The sequence below is a fragment of the Miniopterus natalensis genome, chromosome 6, assembly GCF_054644295.1.
Source record: "Miniopterus natalensis isolate mMinNat1 chromosome 6, mMinNat1.hap1, whole genome shotgun sequence".
Classification (NCBI taxonomy): Eukaryota; Metazoa; Chordata; class Mammalia; order Chiroptera; family Miniopteridae; genus Miniopterus; species Miniopterus natalensis.
The window spans coordinates 2547695-2562873 of NC_142086.1; the positions used below are offsets into that span (position 1 = coordinate 2547695).

At 53.4% G+C, this 15179-nt stretch overlaps 1 protein-coding gene across 1 annotated transcript in view; it reads left to right on the top strand.

Annotated features, from left to right (window-relative positions):
* The first annotated feature begins 10551 nt into the window (after positions 1-10551).
* Positions 10552-15179, top strand: part of FBLN2 (fibulin 2) — an 89215-nt gene continuing 84587 nt past the window's right edge. Inside the window, exon 1 of the mRNA XM_087818045.1 lies at positions 10552-10625. The gene's annotated coding sequence lies outside the window, so the exon portion shown is untranslated. The remainder of the gene's footprint in view (positions 10626-15179) is intronic.

Below are 15179 nucleotides of genomic sequence, written 5' to 3' on the forward strand. Positions count from 1 at the left end.
AGGCAGCTCTGCGTGGGCGGCTGGGCAGGGAGGGGCCCTGGAGCCGGCGTGTTGGCACTTCAGCACAGCCACCCCAAATAGCCACCTGCAGCTGCGGTCACATTGCTGAAGTTAAGGTCGGAATGTGGAAACCTGTCTGGACGCCGCTGACCGCCCGGCCGGCGCTGACCGGGCACTGGAGGAGCGCCGGGCAGTCTGAGAGCGGCCTTGGGGCCCTGACCGAGGCGGGGCAGGACAGCCTGGAGGACTGGGCAAGGCCAGAACCCACGAAGGGAGTCCCGCCTCTGTGTGAACAAGACTTTTCTCTCCACACACACAGTTGCCAAGAATGGAGGTGCTGCCCTCCCGCCCCAGAGCTGAGTTGTTGGCTCTGGGTCCCGGGCAGGGGGGCCTGGGCTCCTGCTGCTGCCCTCTGCACCCTCATGCGATCTACCTTATGTTCCCTCCTTAATTCCAAATGCATAAAGGAAGCTGCAAAACTTATTTTCAGGAGCATTTGAGTCTGGCTCCCCAGCGTATGTAGTCAGATTAGCGCAAATAAACTCATAACCCACTGCGGGTTTGGGCGTTTCTTACGGGGCCAGCAGCCACTGAGCTCTGTTCTTGGTGGGGGGTTGGGAGGGAGACAGAGCTTAAGGTGGCAGATCTAGAGGGGAGGACAGTTGCTCTTGCTGCTGGGGCAGAGCTGAGTGATGCATTGTCATGCCACCGGAATAGTCATTATCCTAAAATCCTCAGTACTCAAGGACTGGTTGGGTGGAACCTTGTCCCCTAACCTGAGGCTATTTGGAGCCTCACAGGCCAAAGTTTGTTATTCAAACAGATGTGTTTTCCTTCCCCACATTCCTAAAAGGGAAAGCTTCCAGAAATTACTGCAAATTCCTGCCACATACAAGGCAATGTGCTGAGGACCCGGCCACCAGCTGTGCGGGCCAGCAGCCACAGGCCTTGGGGTTGGACTCAAGGGCAACAATAAACGGAGGATGAATGAGAGAATGAATAAAAAGAGCTGGACAAAATATATATGTAGCTTACTGTGTCAGAATGGGGAAAGCCTAAGTACAAAAATAAATACTGGTAAGTTTTTCTACATCAAATTTTATAAGTTCTATATGTAAAAAAATACAAAACCAAAGTTAAAACAGGCACCTGCAACATGTACTTAGCAGACAAAACCAGCATGTTGATACAAAGAATTCTTTAAAATTATTAAAGAAAGCTGAGTACCTCAACAGTAAAAATGAAACAAGATCATATACACCGAGTTCTCAGGAGAAACACATATGGCTAATAAACATTTAAAAAGACAATGAACTTTAGATAATGGGCACCATCTTCACCTAACAGATTGACTAAAACTAGGAAGGCTGGTGATACCTGGTGTAGTTGGTGGTGCGGTCACTGTGTGGGAAACATACCCGCATGCTTTTTTTTTTTTTTTTTAACTTCTTGATTTTAGAGAGAGATGAAGGGGGCAGGGAGACACACACACACACACACACACACACACACACACACACACAGATTTGTATGTGCCCTGACCAGGGATTGATCCTGAAACCTTGGCGTAAGGAGATGATGCTCAGGGCCTCACCCATTTTTGATGGGAGGAGATTTGTACAACTTCCTCGGGGCCTTGCTAAAAAGCATTTAATAATGTGCCAAGCCCTTTGCCCTTACAATTTCTTGGAGGTAGATCAGTACTCCAAAATATAAATCCAAAAATATATAAATTTTTTAAATTTTAGAAAGAGAGGAAGGGAGAGAGAGAGAAAGGGAAACAATATGAGAAAGAAACTGATTGACTACCTCCCATACGAGCCCTGACCTGGGATCAAACCCGCAACCTAGGTATGTGCCCTGATCAGGAATCGAACCCACAACCTTTTGGTGTACAGGATGATGTTCCTACCATCTGAGCCATCAGCCAGGGCCAAAAATATTCTTCAAATCATTTAGTATACTAAAGAAAATTGAAAACGATCAATGGAGGATCAGATACATAAACTGGTTGTAGCAGACAGTGAGATACTGGACAGCTATTGACTGTTATGTAGATACATGCTTTGATGTAGAAAATGGCCAATATTTATGTCACAAAAATGTAGTAAATTGTTCATTAAAATTTGATCGTGGGCATACATAAATTTGTTCATACATGTATACATACATATAAGACAAAAGTGGTTGTTTGGGGAGGTGGGGGGTGAAGGAGGTCCTAATATATGATGACGGGAGAAGATATGACTTTGGGTGGTGGGCACACAGAGCAATATACAGATCTTGTAACACAGAAGCCCACACCTGAAACCTATATGCTCATATTAACCATTGTTACCCCAATAAGTTTAATAAAGTGTTAAAAAAAAAAAGTGGTTGGAAGAGATTCTCTTCTGAAGGTAGATTTGCTGGTGTTGAATGTTTTATTATTGTATTTCCTAACTTATTAAAATCAGTGTCAGCCTCTCCCATTTCACAGATGGGAACACTGAGGCTCAGAGCGGGCAAGAGGCTGTTCTGGGGGGACCCGCAACAGACGACCACCAGAGTTTGTGTTTGATTTTGGAGCCTTTGTTAGCTGGCCAGTGGCTACAGTTGCGGCGTCTCACCCATGTGAGAGCCGAACTGCAGCCCCGACCCTCAGTTCTTCTCTCACTTTATGCTCAGTAACCACAAAGGCACTGCAATAAAGGGGTTTCCAATAATTTGTCAGGCTGTCAGCATTTGTTACAGGAAACAAGGGGGGACCTTTAGCAACACAAAAGGGACGATTTAAACACAATGTCTTACAATGAGTAATGGGGTTATGCTTGGCCAGTGTGTGACTGGTTTGTTCTTTCTATGGGAACTCAGGGGGGGCGGTAGTTATCGGGCTGGCTTGTCGGGCCTTGCCCTGTACAGTAGTGATCTTGTTCTACTTTTACTGTTAGTTCCATAGGTGTATTCTTCTGGCTGTGGTGGCCAGAACAAGGCTTGCCGGGACCAGGCCTCCTCTCTCTGGGCTGCCTTTGCTGTCCTGGGGCCTCTTTCAGCTCCTCAGGCCTTCACTGTGTAGCCACACGCTAATCACTTCCCTCTCTGGGCTGCTCCAGTAGGGAATGGGCTCTGAGGCCCTTCAGCTTAGTTTTCCAGCCCACTAGTGAGGTCAGCACCCCTGGCCCACTAGCTCTCTCCCCTGCCAGGAGAGCTGGACTGAACAGCAAGGCTGGGCCAAGTCTTGTCCAGGGTGACCAGAACTCCTCTGAAGTGCCAGAAATTTCATCACACCGGGTGAGGGATGGGCTGGGGGTGAGTCATGAATGTGTTGGGCCATAGGAGGTAGGAGCTAATCATTTCCAGATGGAAGGCATCAGGCCGGGCAGCTCTCCCGAAATAAGCAGACAGCTTGGGAAAGTGTAGAGAAAATCCAGTATGAAAAGAAACGGTAATGGTTTCCCTCTACCCCCTCTCTCCACACACCCCATTCCATGTACTTTAGCCTCTCCAACCATCTGCCAAGGGATCACCCTGTCCCTGTTCACAAACCCTGGGGGTGGGGAACCCGCTGCCTCCTACAGTGTGCTCCATTCCTTCCTCTGCAAGGGCAGGGAAAAGCATGCAGACTCTATAGTCACACTGCTCTGGACGGGGGCCCTCTATGCCATTAAACTTTAGTTTCTTTGTCTGTAAAATGGGGTAATAATATCTAGCACCCCTAGGACTGTTTTGAGAATTAAATGGGTTAATCAATATGGGGCGCCTATTAAAACGCTTGGCACACAGCGTATCGTTAACAAACAGGAGTTTATTCTCCACCCCAATCATTGTCCACTTATTTAAGGCAAAGCATTCTTGGGGAGAGTCTGAGTATCGTAAAATACTGGCCCCTTACAGCTGACCCCAGTGTCCAAAGAGGGCCTGGGGAGTGAGGTTCCAGACTTGGTGGAATGTTGCATCAATGAAACACATTAGCAAAGATTTTTGGGTATGAGTAGTAAAACTCCAGCTTGCATTGGCTGAAGGCCCAAAGGGACTTTATTGACCTTTGTAACTGAAAAATCCAGGAGTGGGGTTCCAGGCAAGCTATAACCAGGTGCTTAAACGTTATGTCATCCAAAAGCTCTCTCTCCATCTCTCCCCTCCTCTCCTCCTCTCCACCCTGCCTTCCTTTGAGCGGGCTTCATCCTCAGCAGGTTTCCCTAAGAAGTAGCCTACATGCCACAGGCTCATGCCCACCGTGGGCCTTCAATAAAGAGGTCCCTTCCCTGGAGCCAGGAGCCCTTCCCTGGGTGGGCTACTCTAGCAGCCCACACCTGGGCCATGTACCCGTCCAGGAGGAGGGATATGCTCCACTGAAGGGATAATGTGGATCCAGAACAGAGAAGAGGGTTCTGCAGAGGAGATTTGGGGCTGGTAGCTGCAGTGGGGGACAGGGATGGGTAGAAGCCACAGGTATAGATGGCACCAGTCTTCTCAAGGGCTCCGAACCATGAGCTCCTGTGCAGATGGGTGCACACCGTGTGCTTCGCTTCTTAGTAGAACATTTGGGATAGTTAGCTGAAGTGGGATGGTGGCTAGTAGTTAGGTATAGTTTAAGCAAGCTGCTGTAACAAAGACACCCTAAAAGGCGGTGGCTTAGCATATTTGAAAGCACATTTCTCTTTCATGTGAAGGTCTAGGCCAGGTATGATGGCTCCATGTCCATGATGCTCAGGGACTCCTTTCACCCAAGCATGGACAATGGTGGCTCCTCAAGCTCCGTGTCCACCACCAGCTCCTCGCTTTAGCCAGTGGGAAGGGGAAAGGGAAGGGAAGACTACATTACTTCTGCTCCCATTCAATGCCCTTAAACTTCCACGGTCCCACCTTGCTGCTAGGGAGACTGGGAATGTGGTCTTTAACCAGGCAGTCACAGGTCTGCGTACAGTTTCTGTGGTTGTGTTTCTGACACAAAGAGTGGGCGCGAGTACTTCCTGCTTCAAGTGGAACAGCACTCAGGGTGGGTGGAAAGGCAGGGAGGGAGGAGTTCCTGGTTTATAATCAGTTTCTCATTGGGTTGAAGAGTGGGATGCTGGGGAATAAGGACAGGAGTGCGTGTGGATAAAGAGGCTGGAGATGCAAGTGGGGTTCAGACCAGAGAGGGCCAGATCTGGGTTCCAAGGGTTGACTGTGTGCCCACATGTCTGAGCTCCATTCACATCACTTGCCGGCAGCTGCCCTTGGCCACCCCTCAGGCCTGGGGTGTGTCCTCCAGTGGTGCAGCCCACTCCTGAGGGGAGGGGCCCGGGGAAGAGGCCCCAGTGGACCCTGGGCTCAGGGCAGTTCGAGCAGTGTCAGTGTAAGAAAAGAAGGGGATCCTGGCCTGGTGTGGCTCAGCAGTTGAGCGTCACCTAGGATCCAGGCGATCGGGGTTCGATTCCTGGTCAGGGCACATGCCCGGGTTGCGGGCTCAATCAATGGCTCTCATCATTGATGTTTCTATCTCTCTCTCTCCCTTCCTCTCTCTGAAATCAATACAGATATATTTAAAAAAAAAAAAAAGAAAGAAAAGAAGGGGACGTCCAAACCTGCAGAGAATTTTTATAAGGGTTTATTTGAGCCAAACTGACAACATATTCTGGGAAGCAAGATCTCAGATGCTCCCCATGATGATAGTTTGCAGTTCCTTTTATGCATTTGGAATTTAGGAGGGAACTAAGGAAGATTACATGGAGGTGGGAGAAAGCAAGCAGGGGATTGAATTACAGAATAGTTAGCAAGATTATGAGCTTTATTTTATTTTATTATTTAATTTTTCCCATCACCATTTATCCCCTCTATGCCCTCTTCCCCCCCCCCCACGCAATCGCCACACTGCTGCTCATGCCCATGAGCTCTCTTATTTCTTCTGTTTCGCTCAATCTCTTCCTCCCACTCCCCCCACCACCAGAGCTTTCCGCCTGTCTCTATGAGTCTGTCTCTCTTTTGCTTGGTAGTTCATGTGCTTTCTTTTTTTAAAATATGTTTTTACTGACTTCAGAAATAGGAAGGGAGAGGGAGAAATAGAATCATCAATGATGAGAGCCATTGACCGGCTGCCTCCTGCACGCACCTGGCGGACGATGGGGCCTGAAACCCGGGCATTTGCCCTGAGGGGAATCGAATTGTTACCTACTGGTTCATAGGTTGACACTCAACCGCTGAGCCACACCGGCCGGGCTCATGTGCTTTCTTAAGGGTGGTTATGCTTGTGAGGAATCTGAAAAGGAGGCGTTTCAAAGGTGTGTTAAGCTAGATGCACAGAAACAATGGACCAGTTTTGCTTTAGTAAAGAAGTTATAGGCTTGGGGTATGACTACCCACCACAACCTGCCCAATTGGGAATTTATGATCATACTACCCTGTGAAGTTACTCTCAGGCACTGAACTTGCTAGATTTATTATAGAGCCTTTTTTTCTTCCACAGTAGGGAATTCTAGGGACTAGGTGAGGCATCATGAGCTCCAGGCGGGCACCTGTTCTTGTTCTTACAGAGTCCACACCCTTGGGGAGGGACACAGCTGGAAGGGCAGAGGGAGGACTTGAAGTGTTTTCGAAACTTGGGACAACTGGGACTTTAAGAAAATATTAATGCCCAGGTGTACCCTTTGGAGACTCAAATTTAATTGTTCTGGAGTAAAGTGTAGATGTTGGTGTTTCAAAAAAGAGTCCCAGATGATTCTAAAAGACTGCCATGTTCTGAAGCTTGGGCCTGGGAGATGCTGCGGGGTTTTGTTGAGTAGCAGGATGGCAGGGGCAGGGAGTGCCATGCCTCTGCCTGAATATTGCTGCCCACCATCTTGGAACAGCTTTCCCATATTTCTGGAATATTCCAGAGTCTTGCTGGGCCCAGACACTTACTTTCTTGGCATCCTTTGCAGCCTGGGACTGACAGCTGCCCCATGCTGTCCAGTTATTGTGTCTGCAACAGATGCAAGTTAGTATGATCACAACTCAATGGGAGGCAAGAGCTATGAGGAAGTGGGCCCAGCGCAAAGCCCGCTCCTGGAGGAGGAGGTGTCATATCAGCCCTCAGCGGCAGCAGCAGGAGAAGCTGTGATGGGGAGGCCTCCATCCAAGGAGAGGGCAGCCCCCATGCTGTCTGCACCCAGGTGTGCAGGGAGAGTTTGGGTGCTGTTGCTGGCTCAAGTTGGTTTAGTCCGTGTGAAATTAACAACAACAACAACAAAATTACACATTTAATCAGGGCTTAGCATGAGCTAGACTCTACTCTAAACATCTTCAAAACAATCCTATGGGGCAGAAACTATTTTATAGGGGCCACTGAGGCTCAGTGTCACGCAGGGGGATGTAGCTTTAAACCAAGGCCATCGGCTACAGAGCTCCTGCTTCTAAACCCCACGTTACTGTTATATGGGGTGATTATTATTGTTGCTCTCATTTCTCAGATGCCAGGGAAGGTGCAGTGACCTCCAGAAGGCTATCCAGGGAGGATGCAGACCTACGAAGCCCAGCCCATCCAGGTTGCCAGGTGGTACAGGTGAGCCGGCCCTGGCGCCAAGATGCCCAGGGGGTTGGTGAGATTGTCTCAGTGTGAGGAACTTCGCGCCCACTCTGCGCATCCTGGCTCAGGCTTATCAGCCTGGAACTTCCTCCAACTGTGCCTCAGCCAGATCTAGGCCCCAAATTCTTGGTGGGTGATGTGCGCTCTGCCTGCGATAAGAGCCCTGGCGCGGCTCCCAGGGCACGGCTGCCTTGGCTACGTCTCCGGCTCAGATAACAGAAGACTGGCGACGCGTCTCCTCTTTATCTCCTGGAAAGCTGGCTTGGCTTTGGGCTCAGCAGGCTGCTAGGGGAGGCCAAATCTCCACCTATCGCCATCTCCTCCGGGCTCCAGGAACTTGCTTCAGGGAAGGGAACCCCATCAGAGGGCAGTGAGTTGCCCAGGTGAGTGGGACAGGTGTCTTCTGTAGCCCCCTGGCTACCTGCCTGCTGACAGAGGGAAGGAGTCTGTCTCACTCACTCACTCACTCACTCACTGGATATTTACTGAGCACTCCCCTTGGGTCAAGCCATGTTCAAATTGCTTATATATTTGAAATCATTTAACGTCCGGAACAAGCCCATTAGATGGGCCTTGATGCCATTATGTTCATTTCACAGTTGAGAAAATCAAGGTCCAGAAGTAACTTGCCCAAGGTGACACAGCTGGTGTATGGCAGCGTCCTTAACACAGACTATCCTACCTGTAGTCATTTACAAATGAATTAAAAAGTCAGCTAGTGACAAACGCTCTGAAGAGTAGAGAGGGTAGAGCAGCTGCTACCTCTCCTGGCATTGCAGAGAGGGCTCTCTGGGGTGATGACTTTTCAGTTATATCTCAATGCAAGGATGTGGCACCCATGAGGGTTTAGGGGAAGGGCATTGCAGGCAGAGGGCACAGAGAGTGCATAGGTCCTGAAGGAAAACAAGCTCCAGTGGGGAAAAGGGCCCAGGGTTAGACAGAAAGCTGGGGCAGGTTGGACCCAGGTTCTCCACCCAGGCCTTGGCCCCTTCATCCCCTCCTGGCTCCCTTGTGGCCAACCCCAGGTGAACCCCTGGGCATTTCCTGGCTTCGTCTCCTCCCAGCTGTGTGATCCTGGGCAAGTGGCTTCCCTCCTCTCTGACTCTGCTGGGTGCCTCACCCCCGTCTGGGCTACAGTGAGGCCCGTAGGGTGGGGCACATTCTGGGCCCATGGCTGCTGCCCAGATATGAGGTGGCAACTGCTGGGCCATGTGTCTTCTGGCAGGGATGGGAGGTGGTCCTGGAGCTGGTTCTGGAGGTCCTGAGGTCCTGAAGGACCAGGTCTAGGCCTTAGGTCCTTGAGAATGTAGCCCCAGGACTAAGAGACCAAGGGACAGAGTCTGAGGGAGATGCAGAGACCAAGAAGGACAGAGTAAGATGGAGAGTCAGTTTAACATAAAAACTGAAAGAGACACAAAGGGAGAGGCAGGGAGGGGCGGACTAAGAAGCACAGCGAGAGGGGGAGAGAAGGGGGAGAGGGAGAGAGACATGGAGAGGACAAGAGAGAAGGCTATGGGTGCCCTGTGTACCACTGAACTGTGTACTTTAAGATGACTAAAATGCTGGATTTTATGCTGTGTGAACTTCACGACAATAAAGAGACAAAGTGAGAAGACTGCAAACAGAGGGTGACAGACAGGACAGAATTCCAGGATCCTGACTCTCTGGGCCTGACTGGCCTCTGGGACTTTTAAGCAGATGGTGGGGAGCGACATAGGGTTCCTGTGCCGGAGTCCAGGCCTGCAGGACCCAGCAGGTTTGGGCCAGTCCCCCTTCACCTGGGCTGCTCTGGTGACAGTATCTGCTCTGGACTGGCAGTGCTGGATTTTGCTTGTGTAGGTTCTGAGGTGGGGTTTTGAGCCCCTGGTTAGGGTAAAGGGCCTGGGAGGTAGTCCCTTGCCAACTGCCGGCTCCTCACAGGGCCTCTTACCGGCCTCAGGCTCCTAGTCTGCCAAACAGGTGATTGGGTGGGTACCAGATCACCGGATGCCAACCCTGGTTGGACTGTGGGTCAGAGTCACAGTAATTAACGCTTTGAGCTTACAACTTGCAGAGTGCTCCCCACCTGTTGGGGGGGCCTTGTGCTGAGGGCATGACATGGGGTGCTCTATGTCTCCCCATCAACAGCCAGGGGTTAACCCTTTCAAGGGATGAGGCTTGCCCTGGCAAGCTCACCTCAGCGACCAGGCGCAGTGATTAGAGCACAGGCTGCAGACTGAAGGGTCAGGGTTTGAGTCTGGTCAAGGGCACTCATCCGGGCTGGGGCGCCTGTGGGAGGCAACCCATCCACGGGTCTCTCTCATCGATGTTTCTCTCTCTGTCTCCCTCCCTCCCTTCCACTCCCTCTAAAAAAAATCAATGGAAAAATACGCTCCGGTGACGATTAACAAAAGAACAAAAACAAAAAGAAAGAGGTGAGGCTGGGCTCAGAGAGGACGAGGCCTTGGTTGAGGTCACAGGCAGCTGTGTGGGCCGAGGAAAGCGACAGACCTGGGCAGTCTCACAGCCGAGGGCTGGGAACCATGTGTCCAAGGACCTGTAGGAGCAGGTTTAGGTGCCAGCAGGCCGGGCGGGTGCGGGAGACCCCAGGGAGCCGAGGCGGGACCGGGCTGGGCGCGCCCACCCGGGGCCCTTTCACACCGGCTCGCGTCTTCGCAGCGGGGTACCCAGGCCTTCAGGCCCGCCCAGAGCGCCCCGAGTTTCTGAGCCCGTCCTCCACGTGGGGACACGGGGTCAGGCTGGCCGAGGTGGCCGGAACAAAGTCCCCCGGCCGAGGGCCGCGGGGCCGGGTGCGGCCCCCAGAGCGCAGGCCGGGCGGGGGACGGGGCGCGGGGAGGGGACGAGGGCGCGCAGCCGCCTCGGGGCCGCGGTGGGCGCACCGCGCCTCGGAGGGCGCAGCCCCGGGCCGCCCACCACCACCCGGCCGGCCGAGACCCCGCCCCGGAGGCGGAGGCAGGGGAGGGGGCCGGGAGCCGGCTCCGGCCCGCCCCTCCGCGCCGGGCACCGCCTCGCGCCGCGCACAGGCCGGGGCGCACGAGCCGCGGACGCGCCGACGGCCCGGCGGGCGGACGGATCGACGGACGGACGTGCGCAGCGCCTCGCGGTGAGTCCCACGGCCCCCCGCCCCGGCCTCGCCGGGCCCCGCCGCGCCCCCGCTGCCCGACGCTTGGGCGCCCCGACGGCTCGGCGGCCCGGCAGCCGCGCGCCCCGCGCCCCGTCCCACCGCGGGGACGGCGCCGTAGCGCGGCGCGCGGGGCCCGTTGGAGAGGTGCGGGCGCCGAGGCTCGCGCGGCGGAGCGCGCCGGGGCTCCGCGGGCAGGTTCCCCCGGGCCCGCCGCCCGCCCTGCGCCGCGCGCCCCGCGCCAGGCCTCGTCCGAGCTTCCCTGCGCCCCAGGCCGCGAGGCCGCCCCGCCGTCCCCAGGGGAAGACTGGAACCCCGGCCGGGCGCCGCCGCCTCGCGCCCCGGCCCCCCCCGCGCCGCCCGCGCCCACCCGGGATGGGCGGGGGCTCGCGGTGCGTGGGGCGCCCGCCCGGCCCCGGCGCGCTCAGCCGGCGGCGGGACCGCCCCACAGCGGCCAGCCGGTGGGGCGCTCGCGGCGGCCCGGGCTCTGCGCCCACAGGCTCCATGCGCGCGTGCCTTGCACACAGGCCTCCCTCAGACGTACGTGCCTCTATCGTCAGCTACGTTTCTGTCGAATGCATGTGCGTCTCTAATGCACTCATGTCTGCCACACATGTGACTCACACGCACATCCCACATGTCGCACACATGTCTCACGTGTTCGGAGTCACAGTCCCATACACCGCGAATCTCGCACACACAGTCACACACGCCCACAACTCCACAGTCCCAGCACCCCCAACGCCCCATCTCCGTGGGCACAGCCCTCGCGCTGTCCTGAGTGGGGTGGGAGGAGGGGTGGGAGAGGCTCCTAGCTGAAGCTCACTTTCCCTTACCGCGTGGGACCTGCAGTGGCTCTGGGGAGCACAGGACGGGGGCCTTAGCCTGCAGGGTGGCCCCAACTGCCAGCTCCCCACTTCTCGTCACCCACCTGCATCCTCTCCCCCTCCCCACTCTCCCAAGCAGGGGTGCCCCTCCTCCTTTGCTGTTACAGGGTCTTACCCACCTCATCTTGTGAGAGCCACTTGAACTGGTCCAAAGCCAGCAGGTGTCACCATGACAGGCCAGAAAAAGAAAAGATTTATGTTTGTGGCTGAATGATTGGAGCTCTGGGCCTCTCCTTCCCCACATGTAAATGGGGGTGAAGGTCCACATGAGGAGGAAGGGAGAGACCTGGATCTATTGTCCTCAGTGCTTCCTCAACTTCCCGCCCTCCCCTCCTGTGTCTAGAGTTACATGATGGGCGAGTGGGCCGGGGAGGGGTGAGGTCAAAGAACCCTATTCTTGTGGCATGGAATTGGCCAGCCCTGGTGGTTGTCCCTGCATGCTTTGTTTGACACTTACTGTGTTATTATTTTTAAAATTTAATTAGCTGCCAGCATTTACAGAATTGCAGGTTTCACATAAAAGTCTGAATTTCTGTCTCCTGAAAAATCACAGGGTCTGGCAGCTGGAGGTCCACATCTCTATGTGATGCTCATTGGCTGTTGCTGCCTGCCCACTGCCACTGGGGGTGGAGCACCATTTGGCCATAGTCCCCACCCTGCCTATTTGCACATTCTTGGCTCCTGCCTGGCCTACATAGCCTTCATGTTAGCTGAACCTGCTGTATAGACTGCATTGCCCACCCCAAAGTGGGCTTAGGCTAGTCCTCTCACCCATGGCTGGGGAAGCCTTAATAAGTGAGCCTCCTGTCTTTCAAGGCTTTAGTCAACAGAGCACTGAGGGGCATACCACAGGCCTGAACCACAGGGCATCTTGCAATGGCTGCAGGTACTTTCTGCTAGACTGCGAGACAGTAACCTGCAGGCCCCATGAGAGGAAGGCAGGAATTTCAGAGCCAGGTCTCATCAGTTGCTTTTCTTCCCAGATCTTGTCAATGATCCTGCAAGTCACATTCTTACCCCTACTTGACGGATGGGGGAACTGAGGCTCAGAATGGGTCTTCCAGCAAGCAAAGGGTAAAGCTGGGATTTCAACCCATCCCTCATGCACAGCAGGTGCTTAATAAATGCTTGTGGAACAACTGAGGGAAGTGAAGCTGTGTCCTCGGCAGAGGTCAAGGTGGAAGTAAACTCAGGGCCTAAGATGAAGATCTCACATGGCCTGAAGCACCACTAAATTTTACTTTGAATTGTCCTAAAAACCCAGTGCAGTTTCCAGTTCTGGTCTTGATGGCCATATTCACTGGGATTCCATGACCACCAGGGGGACGACCCCCAAGTCTCTTGAGTCTGTGTGGCCTCCAGGGCATTGTGTATCCTGTTGGACATCAGAGTCAGTGTTTCCCTTGCATTTGGGGGCTGTGTGTGAGAGCAGTTTTCCCTTAAACTCCTGTTAGGCCTTGGTGGATGAGATGCTTTACAAGGGCAGGCTCCCACCTCCTGGCTGCTCGAACATCAATGGGTGGCATTTGATGGGGCAGCCACTGAGTTATTCTAAGTCCTAAATCCCATGACCCTCTGTTCTCTCTTGTATGCCACCTCCATGTGGCTGAATTCAGGTAAGCTAAGGGCCCCTATGACGTGTGACCTCCTAGAAGTTTGTTGACTGACTGACCGAAGAGCAGCTCTCTCAGTGGCACATGGGACATGGGACAGTGGGCAGCGCCTGGCCTCGTCCTTGTACTTCCTGGAGGTTTTCTTTCCTGTGGGGGAGGAAGGTGCTGGGCCTGGCTGCATAAGGTGGTGTGGAGGGCCTGTCCCTCCCTTTCCTGGGCCTCAGTCTTCCCTTTCGTAAAGTAGATGCTCTCTGGTGGTTTTCCATTGCTCATGGTCCTGAAGTGGGGGTGAGGGGTAGAATCCTGGGGTCTGTTGTCCAGATGGCAGTTGGGTGTAGCTCTCTTCTCTGGCTTCCTGAACTCTCTCCCTACCCTACCCCCACCCCAGCTGAAGGCCTTGTCCTGGGGTGCAAGTTCCAGCCTGCCACAGGATCCTGTGTTGTGCTCTGCCAGCCCGTGGCCTCCTTGAAGGCTGCCGGTTCTGATTCTGTCAGGCAGGAGCTGCTGCAGGAGCCTGCTGTCCTGGGCTGAGGTGGGCGTCACATGAGGCCAGGCAGGAATGGTCCCGGTTGGGAGCTCATGGTGTGCAGCAAGACAGTTTTTGCTCCCATGCAGTTTATATTCTAGTTGGAGGAGTGAGGTGGGGAACTGATCAACAAAGAAATGAGTTAAGTTGATTTCCTACAGGTATAGATGCTGGAAAGGAGCTTTCAGCTAGTAGGGCAGCCAAATCCAGGTGGGCAGGGAGAGGAGAGGAGAGGGCAGGGAGAGGATTTCTCTTTGAGGAGAGGATTTCTGAGCTGAGATTAGAGTGGTGAGGGCCTCAGCAGGGACCCTGCTTGGCATCTGTGAGGGACACAAAGGGAGGAGGCTGGGATGGGTGAGGGATGGTGGAGAGGGGCAGGGCAGGGAGAGTGAGAGCTGCAGAAGGTTTTGAGTCCCAGAGCGATGAGAATTGATTTCTGTTTTAAGACACCCTCCCTAGCTGCAAGCTCAAGAAGAGGCTCTTCTGCTCAGCAGAGAGGATGCTGCCGAAAGTGGTGAGCGCCTGAGCGTCATCATAGGGCCAGCCCTGTGCTGGGGCAGTTCTTCACCCTTAAGTGGCTACAGGCAGGTGGGGGAGCCAGGCCTGTCCACACACATTTGACATCCAGGGTGACATGCCCTGGTTAAGTAGATGCTGGCGGCCTTACAGTGAAGCATTAGGCAGCAGTAGGAAATGGGGATGCTCTCTGTGGAAAGATATTTAGGATCTATTAAGAGAAGAAAACAAGGTACCGAATGGTGTGAAAAGCTTGCTACCTTTTGTGTAAAATAAGAGCTGTAAGCACAGGAGACACCTGGAGCAAGTTGTGGTGGTTACCTATGGTTACCTGGGGGAGGTGGGCAGGTGGGGAACAAAGGTACAAGGGCGAGGTGACATTTCCCACTGTGTATCTTTGATATTTTCTGTTTTTTGAACTATATGATTATATTGCCTGTTTAAAACATTACATTAAGTTCAAAAGCAGCTGGGCAGGTGATGGGTAACTGTTCATTTGTGAGTTTTAAAAAAATTGGTTTGAGAGAGAGAGAAACATGGATTTGTTGTTCCACTTATTCATGCGTTCATCGCCTAGTTCTTACGTGTCCTGACCGGGGATCAAACCTGCAGCCTTTGTGTGTGGGGGTGACGTTCTAACCACTGAGTTACCCGGCCAGGGTTCATTTGTGAGTTTTAAGTGGAAGTGTTTAAGGATGGTTTTTAAATTCCCAGCTTTAGGGGTTGTGGTGGAATAGACTGACTTCTTCCTGGCTTGGTATACAAAAGTTTCCACTGTGATTAAAATTAGATGGTAACAAAGTCACTTTTTGCAAGGTTTGGCAAATAGACAAAAGAAAACACCCACCCTTTCTCTCTCCCTTTTCCTGTGGGTGTGTTTCCTCTGGTGGTCTGACCGCTGGCCCTGCCTGGGGTGGGCACTACCTCGTTTACTGTTCTGTCCACGGCCTGCTGACCAGGAAACTACTGACTCATCCAGACCCCAGGGGGGCTG